The 12,941-nt window shown below is 40.8% G+C and overlaps 1 pseudogene; it reads left to right on the top strand.

The window, feature by feature from the left end:
* Nucleotides 1-1,054: 1,054 nt before the first annotated feature.
* LOC126994076 (putative nuclease HARBI1) lies at nt 1,055-5,279 on the top strand (annotated as a pseudogene).
* Nucleotides 5,280-12,941: the final 7,662 nt, after the last annotated feature.

Raw genomic sequence — 12,941 nt, 5'->3', positions numbered from 1 at the left:
CTTGTTTACCACATTATTTATGTTATTGTATACTATTAGCCAACACAACAACTGCCTAATTTAATGACTTATCCTTAACAATCGAAAAAGCGCAAAAATCTGACCATGAATAAGCACAAATAAGGGTTTTCTAGTACATTTCATACCCCGTGAGAGTGAACCAGGTGGCATACCGCAGTCATGACGTCATCGGTGACGTTTCAGTGAGCTATCCTTATAGTATATTATCCTAACGGATCCCCACCCCAATTGGAAGGCAGCGTGACGTCATGGCATGCATAAGAAAGCTGTGTAACGAAACACACGAGATCCTGCTCCCGTCGGGGATTAACCAGCGATCAACGAGGCGGGTATACCCCGCCTTAACCACTCGGCCACGGAGACGCCCTTCTCATGAGGCGAGCTAGGGAAGAGTTGGTCATCAGGGCGGCCGGTCAGCTGCAATACAAAGTAAAGCCAGCGCAGAGTAAATAATTATAAAAAAAAAATACTAAGCTTTGCAAATTCCTGTTCGTTAAGGTATATCCTTAAGATACACCTCTACTTAGAGCAAGAGAGTTTCGATAAACAAGCTTTGAAACACTTACTTAACCGACGCGTCCTTGGCATCTTAAGTATAAACGTGAACGGGCTAAGTCCGAATTCTTACTTGACCGACGCGTCCTTCCCAGCAAACCAGCACCGTCGGCAAAATTTGTGACGTCAATTCGACGGAGGGCCTCCGTACTCCAACGACTTTAATTATCGTGTCCTGCAGTGACATGCTGTAAATGCGTGTGTAAAAGACGTTTTTTTTATGAATGTGGCCCAATGGTATCTATGTGATGGATAATGAATCGATCGGTCTTTTCAGAAACTGCAAACGACCATGGGCATATAGTATATACACTTATGTGCACACACACACACACACACACACACACACACACACACACACACAACACAATTAACATTCACTAGTGTGTTATCATTATTAATATATGTAAATTAAAATGAACATGTGTACTACGTGGAGTTCTATACCCATATTGTGATGCGAAAAAAAAGTCGGGTGATGTGTTCCCTGCACGCCGCCGTGACACAAGTCAGTGTGCACTGTGACGTGGGCGTCAGCGGGTGTGAGACGTGCGTGTTTCTGTGCAATGCAAGTTTGCTGAAGTTCTTATGTATCTTATGCTGCACTGTGGTAGTTAGTTGTAATAAGTGCAGAAGATTCGCTGTAACTGATGAAATGACTCATTCACAACCCAATAGCCTAGCTACGTGCTTTACTTTGTTTTCTGGTGATTTTTTTCTTTTTGTTTTTACTTAAATTCTCGCATTCTTTTCCTAATACTGTAATATTATATGTGCTAGTGGCAGATTCGTTGTCATAACATTTATTAATATAGTAGCCTACTGCATAGTGTAAGTGCATAATGCTTTTTTTTATTAATTTCAAGAACGTGTCCGTAGGCATAGGAGTACGCATAGCCTACTGCATAATGTAAGTGCAGCATGATTTATATTTTTTTATATTTTATTAACTACAGGACTTCACAACATACTTATGCCAGTAATTTTCAGGATGGTAGCAGCATGCTACCAGCGATAAAAAAAAAGTAACAATTTTATACGGACTAATTAAGAATTGAAATTTTATTTATTTATTTATTTATTATTTACTTAAAGTAGCCTACCTACATGCAGCCTACTGTCAATGACTAGGATTTCTGTGTTCAAATTATGGGCCGGAGGACCAAAACAAGTTCAGGTAGTAGAATAATTACGAATGAGCAGCAGTTACATAACGGTTGTTGTATAGTTCATGCATCATTTGTGGGAAAGTTAACATTAACTATGGAACAGATAATTGAGCCAGAATAATGAGGATATGGTAAATCTGATGGGAGCTATATAGCTGATATATCATCATATTTAATATAGATTTAAATGGTTTGACATATATGTATGTTGCACGATGAATATATGTATGGGAACAAATTTAGTTGAAGTTGTAATGACAACTACCTCAAACTATTACAGGTGTATATATTTTATTTGTTAAGACCATTATATTTTACTGTTGTAATTTAATCATTCATTAATTCAAAGTGGACAATGACATTTCATTATATGCTGTTATACTCTTCAAGATTCTTACTTCGTTTGATTTACATGTAACATGCAAAAAGTAAGTTTGTCACGTGGTATAATTTCTCATGCAATTTTTTTTTTATTGGTTTAGTTAAGTAACTCTCGTCTAGAATTATAGTTATAATTTCAGTCGTTGCAATACATTAATTTCTTATGTCCTTATGCCAGTGTGGCTTGTGGTAAAAGTGAAGGGCGATGTGGGTGAGTGGGGGCTGGGGCTAGCATATTATATATGATCGGCATATGGGAGACATATGACCGGCATACTACGTCGGGCCTCCGGTAAAACGATGAGCAAAAGGGACATGGGCCGACGGAGTTTTGCACCGTCGGACCGCCGCAACAACACACGTCGGCCCGAGGGAGGGCCGACGTACTTGTGTTTGCTGGGAATTGTCATCTTAAGTAACGTGAACGGGCTCAGTCCCAATTCATACGTGATCGATGCGTCCTTGTCATCTTAAGTAACGTGAACGGGCTCTGTCCCAATTCATACGTGACCGACGCGTCCTCGTCATCTTAAGTAACGTGAACGGGCTCAGGCCCAAACATAAACATTCCTTCCCCTTCCGTGGGCATGAGGATCCTTCGTCACACAAACCGTAATCTTAGAGTGTTTTGGGCCGCAACGGAACCCGTCGCATCACGGGGGAAGGGGAGGCACGAAGGGACAGCAGACGGCGCCTCTTCCCCCTTCCCGCTCCCTGACGCTGAGACCTCTCCTGTATTTTTCTTCGCATTATTGGACCAGGTGAGCACATTTCCATGTCATAATGTTAGTTTTTAGCAGTTTAATGACAGAGGTTACCTTTATGAACAAGTAAAACAGTCGAGTGTAGCCCTCATTACTTAGAGTAGATGATGCCAGTCTACACATGGACGAGACCCTCACAAAGATTATTTTCCTTCCATTATTTGCCCAAGTAAGCACATTTCCCTGTCATAGTGTTAGTTTTTAGCTGTTTAATGACAGGGTTGACCTATGTGAACAAGTAATAAGGTCGCCTGTGGCCCTCGTTGCTCAGAGTAGAATATGCCAAAATACACATGGCCAAGGACCTTACTAGGCTATTTTCATCCCAAACACAACTTATATATATCATTTAGGTCTTCACACTTTACCCTAGGGATAATAATACCTGCCCCTTAACTATACGTATTATGAAATCAAACAGGTTTGGAAATTAACCTGACCTAGCGAGACATAACAGAAGGCAATCTAACCTCCCCCCTAAAAAACTAACATGACATAACCATGGTTATAGTTTATAATGTATTGGAGGTTTCAGCTAGACACAGGTTAGCTTAGGTAAACTGCTTTAGGTTAACTTCAGTTTGGTCATGTCGGGTTAGGTTAGTTTATATTTCTGACCCTGCGTGCCTTAATATTGTTAATGAACATGTATTTGCATCCCCTAACTATAATATTAAGTCATAAATAGTGAAATGATGTGTTGTTGGGAAGTATCATTTTACCTAAATCTAAGTGAACATTTAAATTGGGTAGTTGTAGGCTTCAGTGCCTCTGTGGTGTAGTAGTTAGCATGCCTATCTACAAATCTGCAGGCCCGGGTTCGATTCCTGGGCAGTCGGTAATGGTAGTTGGTTAGGTCAGGTAGGTTGGGTATGAAAATATACCTAGTGTTACTTGAGTGTTATAATTTTGTCATTGTTTATAGAGATATCTGATAACATGGACGAGTATCAGCAACTGTGAGATGACTGGGAAGTTTTGGATCAATTGGATGAGGAGCTGGATGATCAGGCAGATGCCCAGGGAGTTATCGGACGTAAACGTCGCAGGATTGTTAAAGGTAAAATGTGGTGACAAGTTGTATCTTTTCTGTTTCTGTTGTCACTAATGCTTCTTAGATGTCATTTGATATAAAAATCGTAACTACAGTACACTTCCAGATCGGATGAACCCCTTCACAGCAATGAGTGACGACGAGTTTGTCGAGCGCTTCAGATGCAACAAAACTTCAATGTATGATCTCATTCAAGAAATTAAAGACCAGCTTTCAGCCCCAACTGACTCAAGAGGTGAATGCCCTAAAGCCCCTTGGGACTAAAATTATATGAATGGTTGTGTCGGTGGGAGTGAACGAACCTCTGCCGATAGTGGGCCACTCACCTTCATGGGGGACATTGGCCAAAGTCTATCGATAGATAGAGATCAAATGTAATTTATAATTTAATGTAAAGTAAAAATAACTGGTTGCTTTAATTTCATTGTAATTTGGAGTACATTGGTCGTTTTACAGTCACTATATAAGTTTCCTCTCTTTACAGCCTGCCCTGTTCCGCCACACCTGAAAACCCTGATTGCAGTACGTTGCATAGCAACGGGAGACCACCAGATGACATTAGGGGACTGCCATGATGTGTCGCAAATGACTGTCAGCAGATATTTGAAGGTTGTGTCAAGAGCAATCGCTAGTTTGAGCCAGCGTTATATAAAACCTCCTTGCGGCAATGACATGCGACGAACAATTGAGCAATTCCATGACATCAGTGGAATGCCTGGTGTGGTAGGGGCAATTGATTGCGTACATATATCTATACTGAGACCATCTGTGGAAAACCCTGAGATGTTTAGGTGTAGAAAAGGATATTTTTCATTAAATGTCCAAGCTGTGTGTGGGCCAGACCTGCAGTTTCATAATGTTGTTGCCCGTTGGCCTGGGAGCGTCCATGACAGTCGAATTTTTGAAAACAGCAGGCTCTGTGCTGAAATATAAGTTAATTTAAATCCCAGGTATCATCTACTTGGAGATGCAGGATATCCCTTGAAAAGGTATCTAATGACACCTGTGTCATTTCCAGATAATGCTCATGAGAGAGCTTATAACTACAGTCATTCCCAAACCAGAAACACTGTTGAACGGGCATTTGGGATATTAAAAAGGAGGTTTGGGTACTTAGGGAAGAGAGTCAGGACAAGTTTAGACACCACCAAAACTATTGTAGTTGCTTGTGTGGTACTACACAATATTGCGGTGAAAACTAGGCTGGTTTTACCACAAGATGGAAGGGACGTGAACCTAAATGTCAATAACATCCATAATGAAGTTCCTGCACATAGACGAGGAAATGTAGAAGGCAGACTGAAACGGCATCAAATCATCAGGGACTTCTTCTAAGCATCATGTAGACACCACCATTGTTCTGGATCTGGATCTGGACAATAATGCGCAGGGCACCCGTACAGGTGCATAACACGCATATTTGTGTTGGCTGTTGGGGGGACGGGGGAGCCGAGTGTGCAGGGGAGGGAAGTGAATCAAGTGTAGTTGTTAGTGTTGGTATGTTGTGGTGACAAGTGAGTGTGTATTTGTTTTATGAATGAATGATGAGGTGGGAAGAAGTGTGTATGTATGTTCTCGTAAAATCTTTATTTTCATTGTTAATTACATCACAAGTTACTTTATAGTTTTATTCTTTCCTTAACTTAGTCTATATTACATAAACATTCCCTGTGACGTCCTACCTGTGTACATCCTTAGTTATTATTTAGCTTTTCAAGTTCTTTTTTTTGTTATCTCTTCTAAATCTAGCCTCTTCCTCCCTTTGTTCTGCTTCAGCTATTTCCACTTTCATGTGTTTGATTTGTAGATCGATCAAATGCTCCCTCTTCTCCAGAAACCTATTGTTTGTAATCTCCTCTCCCTACTAATTTCTAATAGTTCTGGTGTGGTAGTCGTGTTTTGTAGCTGGTTGCTGCTCTGTTTCTTCGATGCCTTGTCCTGACAGTTGATGGTGAAGGGGCGGGCACCTCCTCTGGTTCTATTGCTTGTGGTGATGCTAGAACCTCCTCTTCCACGGAATTTGTTGCAGGATGTGCTACAACACTGCACACTACAAGTGTACTTTCTGAATATGAATTTGCTGTCAACAGGGAGGAATATTAGTATATGAAAAATATTCCCTAAAATAACACAGTTGCAGATTAACACACTATAGGTAGTTGGAACATCTTGTTAATCAACTGTATCTCTCACTGCACACAACTGTCATTAAAACTTATGAGTTTGTGAACAACTGAATTATGGTTACATGAACAAATTGCTTACAGGCTGTAAAGCCTTCTGGCTGAAGAGGGTGCTTACTGATAAAAGCTATATTGCTTAGGTTTATCACCTCCAAAATCTTACCTCTCACAAAGAGAGACTTGGTAAATCGGAGACTTTGTCGGTGCGACTTGGCTGATAATAAATGTATTTTAGTACACAGAAGCAGAGTACTGTGTGGTGCAGCTACTTTAATTTCTTACTATATACCAAAAAATATTTATTATTTTTGGATACTTTGCAATATTACATGACTGAATACTTACGACTTCACAGTTTCTGATATCTCATGATCGTAGTTTACAAACATGGCAGTCAAAACAAGTCATAATAGGAACTCACACGTGGCTGGCATTGCATCGAGGTCAAACGGATTTCCTATGTCGTGCAAATCCGTGCCAAGTATTGTCAGCACTTGGTCCGATTCTTTTGGCAGATCCGCAGGAGGGGCACCTCCACCAGTTCTCATGTCCTCCCGCCTCTTCACTGCATGTTCTTGTTTTGCCCTAAAATGAAGAAACAGTAAATATATGTTATTGGATTAATATATATATATATATATATATATATATATATATATATATATATATATATATATATATTTATATATATATATATATATTTATATATTTTTATTTTTTTTACATTGTATTTGTGCTTTTTTTTTTTTTTTTTTTTTGCAACTAATTCAATAATGTAGTTTTAGGTGTGCTTTAATTAGGATAAATCAGAGACGCTGTACGAATACTGTCACTGTCGTTCATATGCTTTGTGAATGGGGATTAATGGGATGGGTTGATGGGCCTGGGAAACCTCTTATCTATTTTATCCCACAATGAAAAAAAGATGCAAATAAGAAATTGACGGGTATGGTTACCTTCCTGAACCCTAACTTGGCAGTTACCCTTACATAAAGACCTATATATTTTATTAATGGATGGATGAATGTTCTATACATATGATCTGAAAATCCATAAATGCACTGAACAATAGTGATCGATCACAGGTAATTCATGGGATCAGTGCAAAAATTGCATTCCAGGTTAAGTGCATTAAGTTGCTATTTATATTACGACGTGTTCAACAATGGAATATATCTCTCAGTTAGAAAGTCATGTAAATAGCATTATTTTTCAGTCGTTCTTTCTTGAGCTGCTGCTCAGTGCGCTGCGGTCCCAGGTTGTGGGAATTGAACAGGCGCGTGATTCGGGCCCACGCTGCCCTCTTCTGGAGGACGACCTTCCCGTCTGTCCTCTTATCTTGGAGGATCTTCTCCTCACAGATGAGGCCCATGAGAAGGTCTCGCTCAGGAGGTGACATTGGACTGCTTCTGGCACTCAGTGTTCCTTCCATTTCTAGAAATCCTACGTTCCCTGAGAAAGAAGACAAAACATGAAGCAGTAATAAATAAATAAATAATGTAAATTAGCCAAAAAAATATGAGACTTTTAGCCCATTATCAGTAACCTAGTCCCTACTACAGGGGTGGTTAAGGCTACTAGGTTAATAGTTTGTTTGTCCTGGACTATATATAGATGCACAAATGAATAAAAAAAATGTGCTAGACCTGGGATGGAAGGCAATAGCTATGTCAACATTATCCGGAAAATGATTCAATCTGATCATATAAAGGGCTGAAAATAACCTTATTCATGAACTCGTACCTGTAGATTCTGACATACTAGCACAACTTTGCATATGGTAACCATAAAATACAACTGCTTTCTCCAAAAAAAAACATATTTGCCCATGATGACCCTGAGTCCTGAAAAGGACATGCCAATTTCAGCAGCATAATTACCCAACAACTAACATTATGATAGGCTACTCTGAGCTATGAAGGCAACCCTCGACCTTTTTACCTGTCCATATAGGTCAACCCTGTCATTAAACAGCTAAAAACTAACACTATGACAGGGAAATGTGCTCACCTGCTCCAATAATGAGATGAAAATAGCCTTAGTCTGGGCCTCATCCATGTGTGTTTTGAGGGCCACACGCGACCTTATTACTTGTTCACATAGGTCAACCCTGTCATTAAACAGCTAAAAACTAAAACTATGACAGGGAAATGTGCTTACTTGGGCAAATAATGGAAGGGAAATAATCTTTGTGAGGGTCTCGTCCATGTGCAGGCTGGCATCATCTACTCTAAGCAATGAGGGCTACACTCGACTGTTTTACTTGTTCATATAGGTAACCTCTGTCATTAAACTGCTAAAAACTAACATTATGATAAGGAAATGTGCTTACCTGGTCCAATAATCGGATGCATAAACTGGGGCTGCTCTCGTTGTCGTGTGGAAATGTAAACAAAACCAGCAGTGATGAAGATCAAGAAGCGCACTCCGCACTTCCGACATACCAACCTTTCCGTGCTAGCGACTGATCGGTCCGCACGAACACAAAGTAACACAAAGGAAGAACAAACAACAGCAGACCTGCTGGTCCTTACAAGGTTGTTTGTGACAAGCTACACTAACTATCTAATCAAAGGTGAAAGATGAAGGACAGCAAAGGCGAAGGCTCCTCCCCACCCCCCCCTCCCTCCAGCCAAAGCTGGCAGGAAAGGAAAAAGAACCATGCAGCATGGAAAAACTGCATGGAATTTATGTAGGAAAGAGGAAAGAACTACCATTACTGCTACCACTAACCGGGCGATAAAAGCGGACAAGGACACCAGTATTCGAAGGAACTTAACGTTATTACGACAATGAGTAATATCTTAGTTGCTGGTTGGATTCAAAATACTTGTCTGATCTATTCTTGAAGGCCGTAACTGTTGTACTATCAACGACATCACAAGGTAGAGAGTTCCAAACATTAACAACTCGATTGAAGAAGAAGTGTTTAGCTTCGTGCGACGATAATCTTTTACCAGTAATCTTCAAATTGTGATTTCTTCTTGTTCTATTTGATCGATCAATTGTAAAGTAATCTTCCGCATTAATATCACTGAATCCTTTAAACATTTTAAACACTTCTATTAGATCGCCTCGCATTCTTCGTTTTCATAGGCTGAATAAATTTACTTCTTTAAGCCTTTGTTCATATGACAAATTTCTCAACCTAGGAATCATCTTTGTTACTCTTCGTTGGACCCGTTCCAACTTTTCTGTCTTTTCTGTATTAGGGAGACCAAAACTGTACACAGTACTCTAGACAGGGTCGAACCAACGAATTATACAGTTTTAATATTACTTTTTCCGATTTATTATTAAAGACTCGTCCGATGAAGCCAACCAATTTGTTTGCAGTTTTAACTACCTCTGAACAATGCTGACCGGGCTTTAAATCGCTTGATATAGTGATTCCAAGATCCTTTTCTTTACTTACTGCAGAAAGTTGTTGGCCATTCATTACGTACCGAACGCGATTGTTATTTTTCCGATGTGCAACACTTTACATTTGTCAACGTTAAATTTCATTTGCCATTGATTGGCCCAACGTGCAAGTCGATCTAGATTTGATTGTAAAGCTTCTTCGTCGAGTGTCGCAGTTACTTTACTTGCAATTTTGTGTCATCAGCAAATTTTGATACTTTGCAAGTGAGCCCATCATCGATATCATTAACATAAATTAAGAAGAGCATGGGGCCAAGCACTGATCCTTGAGGTACACCGCTTTTGACATCGAGCCAGTTAGATGTAACACCGTTTAGAACTACTCTCTGTTTCCGCTCAGAGAGCCAGTCCGCAAGCCAATTGTGAATGTTAACCGAGATACCGTGCGCCAGTAGTTTGCTGAGCAATCGATAGTGGGGGACCTTATCAAATGCCTTTTGAAAATCCAGATATATGATATCTACTGATCTGCTTTCATCGAACACCTCAAAAATATAGTGAAAAAAATCAAGTAAGTTAGTCAACCACGAACGTTTACTACGGAAGCCATGTTGCGAATTATTTATTATATTATTTTCTTCGAAGAATTTCACCATATTGTCGCAAATGATAGTCTCCATTAACTTACAAACAATAGATGTCAGGCTAATTGGTCGATAGTTTCCTGGATGAGACTTGTCCCCCTTTTTGAAAATTGGTGTGACATTTGCAAGTTTCCAATCCGACGGAACTTTTCCAGCTGTTAAAGATTTATTGAATATGATGGAGAGCGGTTTACAAATTTGATGTTTGATTTCTTTTAAGACCCTAGGGGTAATTTTGTCTGGACCAGGAGCTTTGCTTACTTTAATCTTTTCAATTGTGCGTAAAATGTCACTTTCTACGATGAGCACGCCACTTAACATCTTTTCGGCCCTTCTAACCTCCGGCGGTTGAGGTGATAAACAATCTTCGTCGGTAAATACGCATGCGAAAAAGCTATTTAGGATTGTAGCCATTTCATTTTCATCGTTCGTGTGGTTACCATTTTCATTAGCAAGCGATCCGATACCACAAGTGAGTGACTTTTTATTATTTGCATAGCTAAAAAATTCTTTAGGATTCGATTTACTTGTTTCCGCTATATATTCTTCAAGATTTTTCTTGCTTCGTTTTATTAATTTCTTGGTTTCGCGGCGAATTCTGTCCAACTCTGGTTTGTCAGCCTCGCTCTGAGTTGATATGTATCTACTGTATACGCATTTTTTAAGAGATAGGCTATTTTGAATTTCGTTATTCCACCATTTGGGTTTCTTCTTAGAAGCTGAACGTCTGTTTCGATGGGGTACGCATATGCTTATGGCATTGTTCAATATTGTGGTGAAGGCCCCCCAATATTTATCAATATCTGTTTCCGCCGTGATTTCAGTCCAGTCAGAATTATTTAGAATTGATCGGAGTCTTACGAAATTCGCTCTCTGATAATCAGGCACCTTTTCTTTACTAGGAGTTACTTTAATTTCTTTCATATTGATGCTGAATGTGATTGATCGGTGATCGCTAGAACTAAAAAATTGGACCAACATTTACTTCGTTAACTAGATCAGCTGTCGTTGAAAAGATAAGGTCAAGTATATTATTTTCCCGAGTCGGTTCTTGAACGTGTTGATGCAAATCACTTTCTAGTAAATTTGTGTACAGGTTGAGCCCTGTATGACAGTTCAACGGTTCACCCCATCTTTTCACTGGCAAGTTAAAGTTCCCAACAATTACTGCCTCGCAACTGCTACTTGTTTCTAATAATAATTCACTTAATGCGTGGTCGATATCAAGAGTCTGCCTTGGCGGTCTGTAGATAAGTCCAATTACTATTTTACGAGATTTATTTTTAATTTCAATGAAGACCGTGTCTACATTGGTTATAATATCTGTTATCACGGATACTGGATGGAGAGAGTTGTGGATATAAAAGATAACGCCTCCACCCTGTCTGTTCTCTCTTTCATGACTAAAGATGGTATAACCCGGTATTCTATATTCCGCAATGAAATCTCTATTTGAAGTGTCTATCCAAAATTCTGTGACTCCGATGATGTGATAATGATTTGTAGCTGCGAGGACTTCTAAGTCTTCAAATTTGTTACGTAGGCTACGAGCGTTTACATAGCAAGCTTTAATGTGATTCGAGTCGGGAGTTTTGCGGGTTGAGTGCACCCTTACGGTGGAGCTGCTGGTATTCACGCCTCCGCGTTTTTTGGCTTTCGAAGAGCCACTTGGTCACAGAGCAGCTTCCCGAAACGGGCTGCTCCAACAGGGTTTAAGTGAATGCCATCAGGAAGGAACAAGTCTGAATCGTAGTAAAAATTGTTCCACAAGTTAGCGAACTGGACGTTTTCTTGTGAGCAAAGGGACTGAAGTATGTTGTTTGTGCTGAAGGGATTATTGTAAAAACTAGATTCGGCACCGACCCTCGGGAGGATTCCTGAGATTATGATGTTACTGGCATCCGTTTTACGTTTATACTGCTTGATCATGCGGCGGTATTTCTCAAGCAGTTTCTCAGAAAGGGTTCTCTTTACGTCATTTGTCCCCGCGTGAATGACAAAGAGGATGTTTCGGTCAGCATTTCTCGTGACATCATCGCACGCTGCGGTGATGTCGTCCAGTCTGGCACCTGGATAGCAGTAACGTTTTCTGCGGCCGTTTGATGAACGACCACAGAACTCAACCAGCTGGCCACGCACCATGGAGTTCCCAACTAGGCGAGTCTCGAACTCATCCTCCATGGTGCCTGCCAGCACCTGGAACCTATTGAAGGTTTTGGGGGTCAGTAAATCCTTGTTTGCCTGCTTCGGTTTGGCTCCATTCCTTTCAGGTTGGAACCCGACATCCTGTGAAGCAGGAAGAGAAGCGTTAAGTGGGGCAGGCTGGAAGTTGTCCTGTGAGGCAGGCTGGGAGTTAGCCTGTGAAGCAGGCTGGGTGTTAGCCTGTGAGGCAGGCTGGGGTCAGCCTGTGAGGCAGGCTGGCGGTTGTTCTGTGAAGCAAGCCGGGGTTAGCCTGTGAGGCAGGCTGGGGTTAGCCTGTGAGGCAGGCTGGGGTTAGCCTGTGCGGCAGGCTGGTGGTTGTCCTGTGAGGCAGGCTGGGAGTCAACCTGTGAGGCAGGTAACACGTCCTCTCGTGAAGCAGGAGGGTCGTCTGGAGAGGGCACAGTCTCGGTGGAGGGCCTCTCCACCATCGATGGTGGAGTCACTGCCACATTAGTTAAAACAAATTCCTGAAGGGCTACAAATTTCTTTTCAAGATCATTGTGCTTGACTTTCCATTCAGTCACAGCCTTCTGAAGATGTAATCTTTGAACGCAGAGGCGGCAAGTTTTACTCAGCTGGAAGAACTGAGCTGCAAAACGTCCGGG

Source organism: Eriocheir sinensis, unplaced genomic scaffold, assembly GCF_024679095.1.
Source record: "Eriocheir sinensis breed Jianghai 21 unplaced genomic scaffold, ASM2467909v1 Scaffold714, whole genome shotgun sequence".
NCBI classification, from domain to species: domain Eukaryota; kingdom Metazoa; phylum Arthropoda; class Malacostraca; order Decapoda; family Varunidae; genus Eriocheir; species Eriocheir sinensis.
Note: the sequence above shows the minus strand (reverse complement) of the source record. Positions and strands in the feature narration are given on the sequence as shown.